Below are 16,575 nucleotides of genomic sequence, written 5' to 3'. Positions count from 1 at the left end.
TGTTTACTGACAGATATTTTGGGGTGTCTTTTGAGGAAAATACTAAAAAGAAGAATGATATATCATATTTATGGAGTAAAGTACTTTAATTTATTATGATAGCAAGCTAGATTGCAGAGGGTCATTTCTGGTTGCCATGATCTTACCCTAAAAGCACCCTTCATAAATATCCACTATTAATGTAATGCATGTAATGCTTATAACATCTGCCTTCATTTATTTATTCATTCCTTTGATCCGCCTTTATTGCCATACTGCATGTCCCTTTTGCTTAATTCAGACGTCGGTGCCTCCCCTTCTCACCTATGTATGAGCTGTAGAAAGAAGACCAAGGATGTATGTCAGGCATAATCAGTATTGCAGCAACATTTCCCATTCATTCCCTTTCCTGTCTTCATGTATCCAGACAACCTTAAAATATCTCTGTTGACATGCAATGTATTATTTTGTCTCTGATCATTTAAAGCAACCACCTCAGCTCCTTAAAAATGATTCCATACATTCTGAATTAGATATTCTGTCTTGCAGCTGCCAGCTATCCTTTGCTTTTTTTTCTTAAATTTATACCCACTTGCTCCCTAGCAATATGCTGAGATCGGGTCTATATCATTTAAACGAAAGTTCAGAATGCCGATAATCGATGTCTGTTTGTGAGATTGCGGTACAGTGAAGATTGGGAAATTTGCCCTTTCCTCACTGTAGTGCAATCTCGGAGTTGGTATATATAATTAGTGGGAGGTGAGGAGGGTGCAGCCCCCCACAATAAAGGATTTAGTTATCTGCATTTTTGCTGTTTACAGCGATCGACATTCTGAACTTTTGTTTAAATGATATAGACCTGCTGAGATCATATCATGTCCCTGCCTTCTTTCTGTTCTCCAAAGTGTACATACCCTGTGCCTTTACCATTTCTAATACCTCAGACCCCCCCCCCATACCCCAACTATCTTAGTGGACCTGTTTGTACACATTGCAGAAGTTTGGAGACAGTTTTCAGACTATGAACAGCATTTGAGCTTTGACCTTACCAATGACATACAGAGTAACATAATTACCTCTTCTTTATTCAGGTCCACACACACTCACATATAACGCAGTATCACATTCCAACTCACTGCAGCCCTTTCACACTGTGTTACATGACTGGGTCTTTTCCACATTCCTTGCCATTAAGCTTTCATTTGCTCCCTCTCCAGTGTTCATCCCTTTGCATTTACTTTTGTTATATTTATTTTCTTGCCATCTTTACCTTTAAACTAAAGTTTAGCTCCCCTGTCATTAACTATTGCATCAGTCTATGTGCTTAGCAAGTAATTTAGAGATGTTGTACTATAAAATTTAATTCAGGACAGGATTGCAGCAATAGCAACCACTATGCAATGTTTTGCTCTGGCAACTAAGTAGAACTCTCACTTCTAATCATTGGCTTCTGTTTCCAAATTGCAAACGACTTCATCATGTGCATATATATATTACAACTTTCTGTCCCAGACCACGTCACATGTCTTACCTTTCCCCTCAGCCTTGTGGCATATTATCATATATCAAGTAGCCATAGGAATCTGCACTGGCAAGCCTTTCCTCATCAGAAACTGTAGCAGTTTTCCCTAATTAGCTTTCCCTTGGACTTCCCAATCATCCTGATCTTTTAGTTGTCCCAATATGACAGTGATCCTTTTGCTCTCCTGCACCCAGCTGGCATTGCCAGTTCAGGTCCCAACAAAAATAAACTGCAAAACTTGGTAGTACACAGTTTAAACCATTTTTTGCATTGAGGGAAGTTGCCTTGTACCCCCCCCCCCCCAATATGTGGACTTTCTTTTTTCACCTAACATTTTGGGGTGGATAATTATTTGTGGACTTGTATATTAATTAATTCATCTGGCAGTATTGTTTTAGGATAAAATTGATATTGACGTGACTTATGGCAATCCCTATGCTTTTATGTCACCAGTTACTGCTGTGACCAGGACCTTTTTATGTCACCAGTTACTGCTGTGACCGGGCCCTTTTTAGGTCACCAGTTACTGCTGTGATCAGGCCCTTTTTATGTCACCAGTTGCTGCTGTGACTGGGCCCTTTTTATGTCACCAGTTACTGCTGTGGCCAGGCCTTTTTTATGCCACCAGTTACCGCTGTAACTGGGCCATTTTTATGTCACCAGTTACTGATGTGATCAGGCCCTTTTTATGTCACCAGTTACTGCTTGTGACTGGGCCCTTTTTAGGTCACCAGTTTCTGCTGTGACCGGGCCCTTTTTATGTCACCAGTTACTGCTGGGACTGGGCCCTTTTTAGGTCACCAGTTACTGCTGTGACCGGGCCCTTTTTTATGTCACCAGTTACTGCTGTGACTGGGCCCTTGGCCAAACCAGTAGAGTAAGCTTTGGAACATTTCCATATTTACCCGTTTGGTTCCCATTTGAATAGGACCATCAGTTACATTGTGTAATTTGCTACTTTAGCTGGTATTAAATGTTGAATAATGACTCCACTTTGCTCTTTGTTTGATGTTATTATCTGATAATGGTGATTATGATGGCCTTTATTAATTCAGTACTAACACAGAATCCTAATGTTAGGTTATAGGTTATACTAAGCCAGCAGTATATCAACAATTTAGGCTTATTCAGCATTGTAGTATAAGAAACCTTAAAAGTGGGCTAATAGTTCAGAAAGTTGTGGCAAGAGATAGAGTTAATTCAGAAGATACAGAGAGAATGTTTTCAGCTTGGATTATGTCAGAAAGAAACACAATGGGGAGACGATTGAGAAAAGCAAGGAAAAGAGAATTAGAGAAAGAATAGGGAGGTTTGAGGAAGTTGAGGTATGATAATGTATAGCATGGAATAGTTAAAAGTTTGCATTCAGTGACTTTTAATAAGAATTTATGGGATTCCATCTATTTATCTAATTAAAATTACATAAGTAATAAATGTAAATATAAAAGGTTGTTGGATGATTAACAGAACCTTTGTATATGGTGCAATTACCATAGACCTTTTTGAAACCTACCAATCATGCAGCTATAGTGATAAATAGATTTCCTCCAATCCACAAACATTTACTGAGGCCTCCCTTGCAGCAGCATGGGGTCCCTTATAGGTTCATAGGTTGATACTAGGCTATCAGACCTAGGGCCTATACAAGCCTAGCCATAACAATTCCTTGGGTATTTCTTCCCACAATATTTACTTCCCTGGACCCCTGTCTAGCAGGGCGACTGACGTGATCCCCAAGGTGAATTTCCTATCTCCCATGCAATTGTCAAGGTTCCTTTTGTAGAGGGCCAAGGAGGCGCTCTGCCTGACATGTATGGGCAGTCTAGTCCGGAGTATGAGGAAGTGTCTGGGTCAGGAACCTATCCCTCCAGCATATTTTGTTCATTGTGATAACAAGGTTTAGATCTCTGGAGCGTGTGGCTCTGAGAGACTGGGATTTCTTTAAGTGGAGCATGTCCAACATCTCAGGGTTTGACATGGCCTTGTATGTTAAGCAGAGATCGCCACTAAGTAGACGGTATGCCACAGAGTATAGCTGGAGTTTTTTTAGATGGTCAGCATAGGGCATCTGCTTTAGGCCTGTGATTCTTTTTTGGTTTCTAAATCACTTTCTTTCTGATCTGTGCAAAGTTATAGCTAGCACTTATTAGAGACTGTTGACATAACTATTAAATCTACTTTATTTCCATTAAAAACAGGTATCTTAATGACAAATCAGTGTTATAGATTTATAAATATGCATGCCTGAAGTTCTTGGTATTAATTATGCGAGACAGTCTTTGGTTAAGAAATCAAAATCTAAATAGAAATGTATCTTTATTGAAGTTTATATTATCAAACATGTCTTAATTTCAGAAAAGATAATTCTTCAAGCAGGTTTGTAGCACACAGGTAGGAGCATCACTAGTCTTAAATTATACACACCTATTTTTATCTACATTTATTTATTTTTTACATTGTTAATCCTTTTAAGAATGTGTTGTTTGATTCCAGTATTAAATAGATGATATTTATTTGATATATTCTAATACACAACTTTAGTTTTACAAGTTTTTCATGTACAGGACTCAAGGTTTTACTTTATTAAATTTTGACCTAAAATATGGTTTTGAGGAACTTCCTTTTCTGGATGTGTTCCACCATGAAAATCAATGAAAATGCTAAATTGTAGAGGACACCTGTAGATCATATCATAATTCCCTTTTCCATGCTAGGACATGCCATCTGAAGAATATTACATGTCAGATGGTTTAGTGTGATCATCATCTTAGTATAACCATCACGAGCTGATAGTTTCCTTCACATCGAGCAGTTTGCAGCAGGACGATATTTCAAAGGGTCGATTCATAGTGCTATGGAATGGAGCATCCCACTACTTACTAAGAGGGATCCACAAGTTGTCCTACTGTCTAAATCCAGGTTCACCCTGAGAAATAATGAAGATGCTTGGATAATTAAAAAAAAAGATTTAAACATAATGTGACCAGTCAGTGCACTGAAAAATCAGTGCTCTTTGGTTTATAAAGGCATTAGTGCATGATTCCAAAAGCTAATGAAGTATTTTAGTGAAACATTCTTCATTTTAGTAAATCTGGGCTTCAACTTTTCTGCTGTTAGTCTTTCACTGCTCTCCAGATGTTTGTTTGACTGTGGCTATGCTGGTCTTTAAGGCACATGCTTATATTCCATCTCATGTTTAGCTCTATTAAGTTCTATATTCTTGAATTATGTATAATTGTCAGAAATGAAAGCATTTACTAAAAAAACACAACAATTTTAACTGGGCAAATGACACCATTAAGTACTTAGGAATATTCATAAAGTCAAACCGGAATAATACTTTAAAAACAAATTACAATTACCCATTATCTACAGTTAAGGAATTTTTAAATAGATGGAATAAAATATATTTCACGATAGAAGAAAGATTGTCATTAATAAAAATGACCATATTACCCAAAATTTTGTTTTACTTCCAAACTTTAATTGCCTCCCCATCCAAAAACTTAATGAAGCAACTAAATTCTATATTAATAAATTTCCTATGGTTTCCTCAAAAGCCAAGAATTAGCCATGCTTGGTACTACAGAAGCTGGAAAGATGGGGGAATAGCATTCCCAAATTTAGAACTTTATGCGGAGTCGACCATACTTAATGTGATGAGCCAATGGTTAAACTCCAAATATAGTTCTAATTGGAAAAATCTCCATGTAAGTATCTTATTATCTGACATAGACACAAATATTGACAATAATATATTCTCAGAAAATAAAAAAATCTTCCTTGTTGTCAAAGAACATTTCTACAATACCAATAAGAATAAAAAAAATTCTCTTTTCAGTAATTATATATTGGATAATTTTAAAAAGATAATAAACAAAACTCATATGACAAAAAGTTTAATATTTTTAATATTTCCCATAGCATACACGAAGACATGTCTGGACTCTTTCAACATATCTAAAATAAAAGTAATGGAAGAAAATGGCTTAGTTTTCTGGCACCAGTTTCTCTGCAATAATAATATCCACGAACTATGTTCTCTTATGGCCAGGTATAATATAAAGCACAACAACTGGTTGAACATATAAATATTTAGAGAATACATAGTTAATGAATTCAAAATATGTCATATCACCAGCAAAACACCTTTACTAAAATACTTTCTCTTCTCTGTGAAATAAACACTTTGCACATTAATAATATTCTATCATTGTCAAGTATATTAACATCTTTAAATACCAATATGCAAATCCCAGAGGACTCCTTATGGAATTTCACAGAGAGAATAAACAAATCCATTTTTTCAGATAGCGATAAAGAATTTGTTCTTAAATCAATTAGTGGCACAGCGTCTTCCCCTTCTTGGAAAATCTTCATTTTGAAATACATCCATAGAAGCTTCATTACCCCACATAAGATGGACTTGATATAAAAAAAATAATTTTAATAAATGTTGGAAATGTGAGGAAATACTTTGTGCAGATTGGGTAACATGTTTCTTGCATGTAAAATAGTAACTCCATTCTGGACAGAGTTCAGAAATTACATAAAAGCATTGTGGTCGGACAAATGTGAAGTATCTGATTCATTACTACTGTTAAATGCACCGATACCAACACATATCCCCAAAATACAGGTGCACCTTCTTTGGTCCTTGCTTGCAATTGCAAGAAAAATCATTACGTCAAATTGGAAGTGTAAACAAATCCTATCATTCACAGATTTTTTACTATTAGCTAAACTTGTATGTAATAGGGAGTTTCAAATTTCAGAAAGAACTACTAAGATTACACAACGTGCTTGAAGCTTGAAAAACTACTAGATAAAATGTAATCACAACAATGACATTATGTCTGTTATGGACATGGTAAATAGTTACTGTTCCCTGTTCTGATGTTTTTAAGACATATATTGTGCATATTTATATATCATATTTATTGTATTATTTTATTTCATGAAAATCAATAAAAAACGTTTAAAGAAAAAGAAAAGAAAAGAAATGAAAGCATTGACTAGGCCGTATCTGGAACATAGACTTCAGTTCTCTTATCACACTGCTGCTCTTAGTGCCTGTTAAGTTATGGTATGTGGAGAAATAATCCATACATATTATGTACATGAATTCTTTAAAATTAATAAGTCTGTGCCTGTTGGACTCCTGGTAATGTAACAGGTACCATATTTCCTTTAGTACTGCTGATACGGCAGATAGTACACATGTTGTTGTTTTTCATCACTTTCTGTGCACTGACATTCTAGGCCAATACAAAATATTTATTGTTGTTTACTTCCACTATGCTATATCAAAATGTAGCTTATATATTCTTATTTTCTGAAGTATCTTTCCTTTCAACTGGTTAAATCCAATAATCTTGATAGATTGCAACATTTAGCATTAGTAATAAAATATTATTTCTTGCAAGGAGTGGTAAAATTGGATTTCTATTCTATTTTTTTTTTAGCAAGAGATTTTAATTATATTTACAACAGATAAAGAACATATATTCAAATATAATAAACTTAAATATAGATAATATGATAAATTCTTTAACAAAATCAACATAAACTATGTACAATATTTAGAAAGGCCTGATGTTAGATATTAGATTAATGCTCCAAAATGTTCTTAATTATCAGTAGCATTTCAAACACTAATAGTATTGTTCCTCAAACAAAAATCAGTGAGTGAAATCCCTTTAGTCCAAGGATTGTTGAGGAATATACTAAGATGAATGACCGTGGGAATTTAGAGAGGGAACACAATGCCCAAAGGGAGTATAAGGCATAGAAACCAGATGGACTGCCTCTAAGGGTCTTCAAGAATCTGACCACTGTACTGAGACATCTCCTGATAGGTATCTTCAACAGAACAGACCAGCAGTCCCTGAAGTCTGGAATATGACTTACATGAGGCTTAATACAAGGGATAGCAGGGAACTATAGCCTACAGTAGAAGTAGGGAAGGTCATAGACAGAATGATGAGAGGGGAACAATAATAATTAATTTACAGCATCAGAAAGCTATGTCTAGAAGCAGCTTTCAGTCAACCTTTATCTGGTTTTACATCAGGGACACAGCAGGCTCTGACAGGGAAGTAATCAGTATTGTCCACATGGACTACACTGAGGCTTTTAACTTTGTCCCACACAGGCAGCCATTTGGAACACTGCTAGGTATTATGACAAGACTGAATCTGAGATGCAGCATTGCAGCATCATTTAAGGGGTGGGCACTAAGGACTATGATTAGAAGGATAATATCAGAAACAGTAGAAGTGAATACTGTAATGCCAAAGGGATTCCTACTCACATCAGTACTCCTTAATGTGTTTATGTCAGACCTGTTTAAGGGAAAATGAGAACAGGGTCATCCCTCTTTTGTAGATGTTGGACAGGTCCAGCAAAGAAGGATGGCAAGGTAAGGGAAGACGTGGAAAGACTAATCGAATGGCCAGAAACATGGCAATTGTTCACTACAGACCAATACGAACCACTATGCTCATGTCACAACTACTGTGGTGTGAAGTTCCAGCTGTAAGAAGTGCAGCTTCCCTGAGAGGGACAATGTATGAAATCGATCAGGCGATGATTAGCACACCTGGGCTGTGATATCAGGAGCATGGCAAAGGATTGTGCTAGCAGCAAGTAGAATTCTAGAATGTCTGCCCAGAAGGGTACTGTTCAGACGTAAAGAAGTAATACTCATTTACTGCATGGTCCTGGGAAAGCCACACCTACTGTCTGCAGTTCTGTAGGGCATACATGTACTGGGAGATTAGGATACTTCAAACATGTGTAGATAGGAAAGCTGCATCACTTTCCAGTGGAGACCAGAAGAAATGTAAATGGCATGAAATGAGTGCACATGATCATGGTCAGGATACATGTTGGGATCATCCTAAGTACGAAGGAAGGGGTTGGGACACATGCAGCCATTTCAGGGGCTAACTATTCCTTGAATCTATAAATATACATCATAGAGAGGGTTGTCTGTTCATGGAATAGATTACTGCAATACGTGATAAAGAGGAAATCCATAGAGAGGCTTAATGGCAAGAAAGGCAAGGGAAAGGTAGATAAATGGAGTAAGGGAGGAACAGATGATACCTAAGCCTCTCAATCTCCTCTGTACCTTCATTTCTTACACTTATTCCTCCCCTATTGTCATCCTTCTATAATGCAGGTGTTTTGTACATAATACTCTTCTGTAAATAGTATAACTACTGTATCAATTTTTTATGTTGTCCGGAATTTAATTTTCTTTTTTTTCTATGTTATACTCTAGACAATTTTATTATAAGTGTATGCTTCTAGTGTGTGACTTTAGGCTGGTATGGGAGTGGTCCTTTGGTTGGCTAAGCAAATGGTGAACAGGTCTGCAAGACTGCAGAATATGTGTAGTGGGGAAATATACATATATATAGATGTACAAATATTTCAAGCACGGACATTAATGCCCTTCTAGATTGCCAATATACCAAAAGACTGGTTCCCATAATAAGTGTCCAAGCTGTTCTTAAAAATATCTAAACTAGTATTTGGCTTAATGTAATTTGGTAGTCTGTTCCATGCATCAGCTACTCTGTCAGAGAACCAATTAGTACCCTTCTCAGTCCTATAGAACCTTCTACATAGGTTATCTGATGATTCTCTAGTAATTTTTGATAACCCCAAACATTCCCAGAGGTAGTTGTCCCTAAATACTCTATATACCTGAATAAGATCTCCTCTTAAATATCTGTAAGAGACACTGTACAAGTTCAGATATTTTAGTCTTTCATAATAACTTACATTTTCACATCCATGGATGCCCTTGGTTTATTTCCGTTTTACTCTTTCCAGTTTCCTCATGCTTGTTTTCTTATAGGGTTTCCATATTGTTATTCCATACTCAAGTTAGGGTCTAATGTAACTAACAAGCAATGACTTCATCATTTTTGATTTCCTAGACTTTATAAATCTTTTTATACAATCTTTAATTCTATAAATATCATTAACCAGTTCGTTGATATGATTAAAAACTCATAGCTGAATCTACCCATATACCCAGGTCCTTAAATGAGTCTATAGTTTCAATCATTTTTTTGCTGTATTAAATATTCACCTTTCAATTAATGTCTCCCAAATCTCATATGCTTAGTTTTTGATGTATTTATCAGCATATTATTCTCCTGTGCCCAAATCATCAATTTAGTCATGTTCTTTTGCAGATGTGCTCTACCTGTAACACATGTAATCAGTTTACCCAATTTCAGGTCATCTGCATAGAGACTGTAAAATACTTCAGATGAAAAAGTTAGGTCTGAGAGATAAAATCTAAACACATAAGGGCCTAGGACAGAGCCCTGTGGGACACCCTGACTGTAACCAAAAATGTCACCTGTCCACTTGCTGTATGATACTTGCCATGTCCTATTTGTAAGCCATGCAGCTATTCATCTTATCAATATTACATCAATATCTAGTTGTTCTAATTTATTGATCAGAATTTTGTGTATAAGCCTGTCAAATGCTGAAGTTAAATCTATATAAATTACATCACAGCACAATGTTTCATTCTTAGCTGTTATTATATTGTTATAGAACATCATATTGCAGGTGGAAATATATCTATTTTCAACATATGTATGCTGGTATATGATTTCAAGTTCCAACCTATCCAGTTCTGACAATAACTTATCAAATATTACCTTCTCCATTATTTTCCACAACATGAAAGTAGACTTAAGGGTATGACTCTGGGTTTGTCCTACTCCCCTTTCCCTTAAAGACAGGAGTATGCGCTTTCCCCAATATTGTGAGATCTCTGCGTTAGTATATATAATTACCAGGAAGTGTGGGGGCACAGTTTTTTTTTTATTTATTGTCTTATTTTTCCAGGTGCTAACACTGTTACTGAATGCTTGCATAGTAAGGTGTCAACATTTGCAATGTCATTTTCTGATTGACATACTACTATGTCAAAGTTTTCTGGTTGACGTTGTGAATGCCAGTGTTGGGATTGTTCGATCATAATCAGTAGACACAAACATATCTCTTTATATATATATATATATATATATATATATATATATATATATACACATATATATATATATATATATATATATATATATATATATATATATATATATATATATATATATATATATATATATATATATACATATATATATGTGTGTGTGTGTGTGTGTGTGTGAGTGTTTCTGCATTATGTGTGTGTATTTTGTCATTTAATTTCTGTGGGTCAGTGTTGTCTACAAACACTGGCCAAAGCAATAACAAATCCTTTATTTAACCAATGAACTAACCAGGGGAATAAATGTATTGGTGATCTAATTAGTGGAGATAAATGTTAAGCAACAACTTCTGCTTTAATGACAGTAGGCCAGTTATTTAAATCTGTAGGCAACGTTAAAGGCAGATACTCTCATAGCTTCGAACCAACCACATCTATCTAAATCAAGGATAAGAGTGGGGGGGTAAGTGCTGTGCAGTAAATGGTACTTTAGCACTAACAGGCAATTAAATATGTAGGCAAGGTAATTAAATACAAATATTTCAAGCACAGGCATTAAAAGCCCTTCTAGCTTGCCAGTATACCATAACACTTGTTCCCATAATAAGTGTCCGGGCTGTTCTTAAAAATATCTAAACTAGTACTTGCTTTAATGTAATTTGGTAGTGTGTTCCATGCATCAGCTACTCTGTCAGAGAACCAATTAGTAGGTAATGTTAACAGGATATATTGACATTATGAGTGATCCTTTCTTTATATTTTTAAATAAAAACAAGGCTCAGCATAACTGATGTCAGGATGAAGAAATCCACATTTTGCTATGTGTGCATGAGACAAAGGTCCTAGATTATAATGTGACAATAATACAGTTCTGAGAATTACATGATAACACCATGGGGCCAGATAGCAACACATCATCTACTGCTTCTATTGCATAAACAGTATATTTACAGTCTGTGAATGGAACGGAAGTCTCCTGTATATGTATGGCAGCAACTCTGCAGTTTTGGAACATTACCTGATAACTACATCCAGCCAGCCCAGAGTCATTTACTTTTTCAGTACCACTCCTCTTCATATTGGAATCCATCCTACTAATGATATGACCATTCCCAAACCTGTAATTAACTTAAAAAATGACATCATAAATCCTATTGTAAATGCTATCTAATCAGAAGCGTAATGTAAACGTGTTCCCCTCTTTTCAAAGCTCTCATTTTCTTCATAGGTTTCTCTGTTATTCCTGCCCCAGCCATCTCCTTTCTCATCTTCCCCACCTTCTTTTCACTCTAACTTAGCTTTTCCTTCCGTTTTGCCTTCTCCGCTCCTGTGTACTTTATTTTAAGCTGCATGTTGAGCCGGTAATGTAACTTGCCTTATAGTTTAAATGCTGGCACTTTTTATTTATAGATTTTTTGTTATAGTTCATACTTAATTGTAGTGCTGATAGCTTGCTTGTAAACCATTCTGCAAAATATCTGTACCTGGGAGGCAGCCACAAGCACCATGACAGCTGAGTACACATTCCCTATCAGAGGATGTTAAGGACAGTTGTTAAATTCCCTTTTGATCCAAAATAGCTATTAGGGCCCCTGTTTCCAAGGTAGACTTCATAAACCTGGAGGAGAAATGGATGACTAGGCAATCCTTCAAGCATTTTTTTTCATCCTCCATTTGTAAATATAGCAGAAGTTTTCCATATGAGTAATGGCCATCAAATCACAGGCAGTTATAGGAAAAGACAATTCAAACATAAAGAGTTTTGAGAAGAAAGAGACATAGGTGTATGCAAGTGGAACAGGTACCTTCCCTCCACCCAAGACTGAACTGACTTGTACTCACTATGTAAGCAGCTTCTCCACCCACATCACTCCAATAGGCTCTCCTCCCACTCACAACCAGAGTGGGGGACTGTCCTGCAGTGAAAACATGTTCAATTTGGCCTCAGACCAATGGGTAAGAAAAACAATTACTACTGATTAGAAAACAGATTTCAAAGCTTTCCTTTCATGTTTAAGAATGCCACAATGCCTTTAATCAGGTCAGTTTCCCTTGGTCATAGGATCACAGGATCATAGGAGGTTACTAGGCTAATGACCCTAGGGCCCTTACAAGTCTAGCCAAGTTTTACCCTTATTTCCATGTCCAAGAGAGACATAGGTGGAACCCCTGGGGTGAATTTACAGTTACCCATCCAATCATCCAGATTGCGTTTGAAGATAGCCAATGAGGTGCTCTGTTTGACATGATGTGGGAGTCTTTTCCAAAGGTGTGGTAACCTCTGGGAGACAAATCTGTCCCTTCCAGCAGGTTCTATTAATGTCACATACCATGTTAAGGCCATTAGAGTAAGTAATATATGTACCATTTGACTTATGGATATGTAGTATTTCCAATAAAGCAGGTTCAGAGATTGCCTTATATGCAAGTCAGAGATTGCCTCTGAGTAGTCTGTATGAAACAGAATAAAGTGACAGTGATTTCAGATGATCCTAATTGGACAGATGCTGAAGACCTTGAATTTTCCTTGTGAGGAACCTCTGTGGTCTGTCCAATTGCTACAGGTGCATTGAAAGGTATATACCAAAAGGGGCATTGTACTCAATTATTTCTTGATGAGGGAAAGGTACAGGGAGGTTATCACTTCTTTTTTTATGGAGGCAGTGTCCTTACTTACGAGATGACCAACATAGAATGCCCTTTTTACCACTGTGGAGACATGGTGATCAAAGGTAAGGTTGCTGTCAACCTGTGTTCCCAGGTCTCTCACCACTGAGTGTGTACTTAGGGTGTTGTTATTAATGAGGTAGTTAGTAGGAACATCACTCTTACTGAAAGGGATGATAATACATTTATTTTCATTGAGTTTAAGGCCATGATATTAGCACCAGCTACCCCATCTACTCTTGCTATCGCAACTTCAAATGTTACATTTCATTCATTACAAACCTTCATCTTTCCCTGCTCTCTCTTCCTTCATCTCTATCTACTCACCTTCACATTCTCTGCGTACCTCTAATCAGGATCTACTGCACATCTACCAACCCAAAAAACTGTAGGTAAACTCCTTTATAAATACTCCATCGCCCAAGCTTGGAACAAACTTCCCAGAGAAATATTCTCCACCATTCATCCATCCCACTTTAAGGAAAAACTCAAACTTCATCTGCTTAACTCCAAAACTTGTCCCTGCCATGCTCCTACCTAAACTCCCCTCTCCTCTCTTGTGTACCTTGTTAGCAACTCCCCGCGCAAATAAATATCCCTCTATTGTAGACACTTATAAGTATCCCTCTACTGTAGACACTTACTTTGGCTCTATAATTCTTATCTGATGGACCACACTCTTTCTTGTAAATATGTAGATATGTAAATGTATTTTGCTACTTTGTAAAAATAAGATTGGTGCATTTTACATGTGTTTCCTTATTGTATATTGTGTTTTCACTGTTTATAGTATCATTTTCTATTGTTATCTAACTTTTCTTGGAAATATCTGTATTTTTGCTATTAACTGTGCTTTCATGGAGCTTTTCTCCTCGGGTCTCCACTGAAAATGGGCCTCAAGCCCAGCTGGACCAACCCAGTTAACAAATGTCAACAAATAAATAAATATAAATAAGTAAATAATACCCTCGTGTAGGATGTTGACATCTTTTGGAGATTCTATGACCGCTCCCAGTTTGCAGTCATCAGCAAACGTTGTCAGCCACAGACCTTTAGTTTTACCTTGCACTTTGGAGAAATAGATTTCAAACAGTAGAGGTCTCAGGACTGATCCCTGTGGAACACCACTGGTTACAGGTCTGCTATTGGAGGTGGATTCCCCTATTTTGACTATATGGGTTCTATCAATGAGCCGGTTAGCAACCCATATAGTGATATACAGGTTGATAGCTAGCTAGGTGAGTTTTTCAATTATGCCTGAGTGGGGGACAGTGTCAAAATCCTTAGCTAAGTCTAGGTAGGCTGTATACAAGATTTCCCCTCATCAAGGGCCTTGGTGATTGTCTCAAAGAAGTCCACCAGGTTTAACAGGCATGGTCTCCCTTTGACAAATCCAAATTGAGTAAGGTCAAGTCCTTGGAGGTTACCAATGTCTTTGTCAATGAGGTCCCTGATGATTCTCTCCATGGTCTTACAGATAAGGCTAGTCAGGCAATAGGTCTATAGTTCCTGGGGTCATTGGAAGCACCACCATTGTTCAAGAGGATAATGCTACCCTTTTTCCATTCAGCTGGGACAAAGCCAGTGCTTGGGTTATGACTGAAAAGGGTACCCAGTGGTGATGCTAATTCTTGTTTGAGTCCATGTAGGATGCAGTCTGGGATGTTATCAGATCCCATAGGTGCTGTGTTTTTGACCTTAGAGAGGGCATTCACAACCTGCTCTTTAGAGAAACAGGATAGAGGACAGGTGTTAGGGATGTCTTGGGGTAAGTGTGGTGGGTAAAGGGGAGTGAAGTTTTCAGAGAACCTGTCAGCTAACAGGTTAGCAATGTCCACAGGCTCAGTATATGTGGTATCATTAACTACCAGTTTGGCAAAAATCTCAGCCTTTCCTTTTAGGTTATGGATGTAACTAAAGAACACCTTATGGTTGTCCTTAGTTGAGGAAGCTAATTTGGATTCGTAGTTAGCTTTGGAGGACTTCACAAGGAGTCTTATTTGCTTGTTTAAGCTGAGGAGGGAGTGTTTCCAGTTTGGGGCTCACTCCCTCTTACTCTCAGACAGCAATTTCTTATTATTGTAAAGCCTATTAATGGCAGATGTTCACCAGACAGGTTTGCTCATCCTTGAGTAGCTTGTTTTGGTTCTATCAGGTATGGCTGAGTCAATGCAGTTGCTCAGCTGTTTGTATAAAGCATTTGTGTAAAACTCAGCATAGTTGCCAGTTCCATCTGAGGGAGGAGGTGCAGTGAAGCAATTTATACCTTCTCGTAACAGGTTATAATCTGCTTTGGAGAAGTTTTTTAGTTTAGTTTGTGCTATGGTGGGAAGGGGGCAAGTGTGATAGTAACTTTGAATGAGACGGATTTATGGTCAGATCTCACCAGGGAAGACCTCACAATGAGGGGGTGCTACAGTGCTCCCCCATATTGGTAAGCACCAGATACAGGGTGCTGGCACCCCGTGTGGTGGTGTCAACTAGCTGGTTCAGGGCTTTACAGTTAATGAAGTGAAGGAACCTTTGGGCAAGTGACTTTCTGCATGTGTAATTTCCCCAGTCAATGGATGGGTAGTTTGCATGTGTAATTTCCCCAGTCAATGGATGGGTAGTTAAAGTCACCCAAAACTATGGGGTTCAAATGTATCTTGACAGACATGAGTATTTCCAAATAGGTAGAGTGGGTATCCTGATTCATGGAAAGGGGTTCTGTAGCTGGCGATGACTTGAACAGGTGTCCTACCAACAGTTAATTGCACCTGAACTATCTCCAGGGGAATCATGCAGTCTAACCAGTCTGGAGGTTTATTTATCTTTAATGAATATTAATACAATGCCTCCTTTATTTTTCATGCCTTCAATTTATGGTCTGAATGTGTGGAAGGAGGTGTAGCCCGATGTGGCTGCGGTGCTCTCCACAGCCTTGAACCATACGAGAAGATGCATTATTGTATAGGTACATGGTCATCAGTTTCTGAAAGGGTCATTTCTCTGCTCTTTAGAATCAAATTAGGGGTTAAAGTGGTTAGTTTTCCAAAAGCAGATTTACCTTGGGATGTCATTGGTGGTTCCAGATAGCTTCCTAACATTAACCACATGTGCTTCAAACTTTGCTTGGAAGGCACATTGGGCCACCTAATGGTACAGGAAAAGTGGATCAGTTGATAACAGGACAAGAACATCAATGCAAAAGGGATGATGGCTTTAAATTTATGCACTGCAAAAGGTCAAGACAGTATGGCAGCCCGGGGCACATAAGGTAGTGACAGATAATAATAACATTGCCATGTGGTAGATCAAGAGGGAAGTAGGCATATACTCTGATCCACAGAATGAGTTAGCTAAGATGACATGGGAACTGGTCTCAGAACATGGTTTCCATTTC

At 37.4% G+C, this 16,575-nt stretch overlaps 1 protein-coding gene across 2 annotated transcripts in view; it reads left to right on the top strand.

Annotated features, from left to right (window-relative positions):
- The window catches only part of CORIN (corin, serine peptidase), a 1,415,152-nt gene that overhangs the window by 467,650 nt on the left and 930,927 nt on the right, over positions 1-16,575 (top strand). The gene's annotated exons all lie outside the window — the stretch shown is intronic.

Source organism: Protopterus annectens, chromosome 2.part0 (genome assembly GCF_019279795.1).
Source record: "Protopterus annectens isolate FY-2018-M chromosome 2.part0, PAN1.0, whole genome shotgun sequence".
Lineage (NCBI taxonomy): Eukaryota > Metazoa > Chordata > Ceratodontiformes > Protopteridae > Protopterus > Protopterus annectens.
This window is presented reverse-complemented; position numbering and strand designations above follow the sequence as displayed.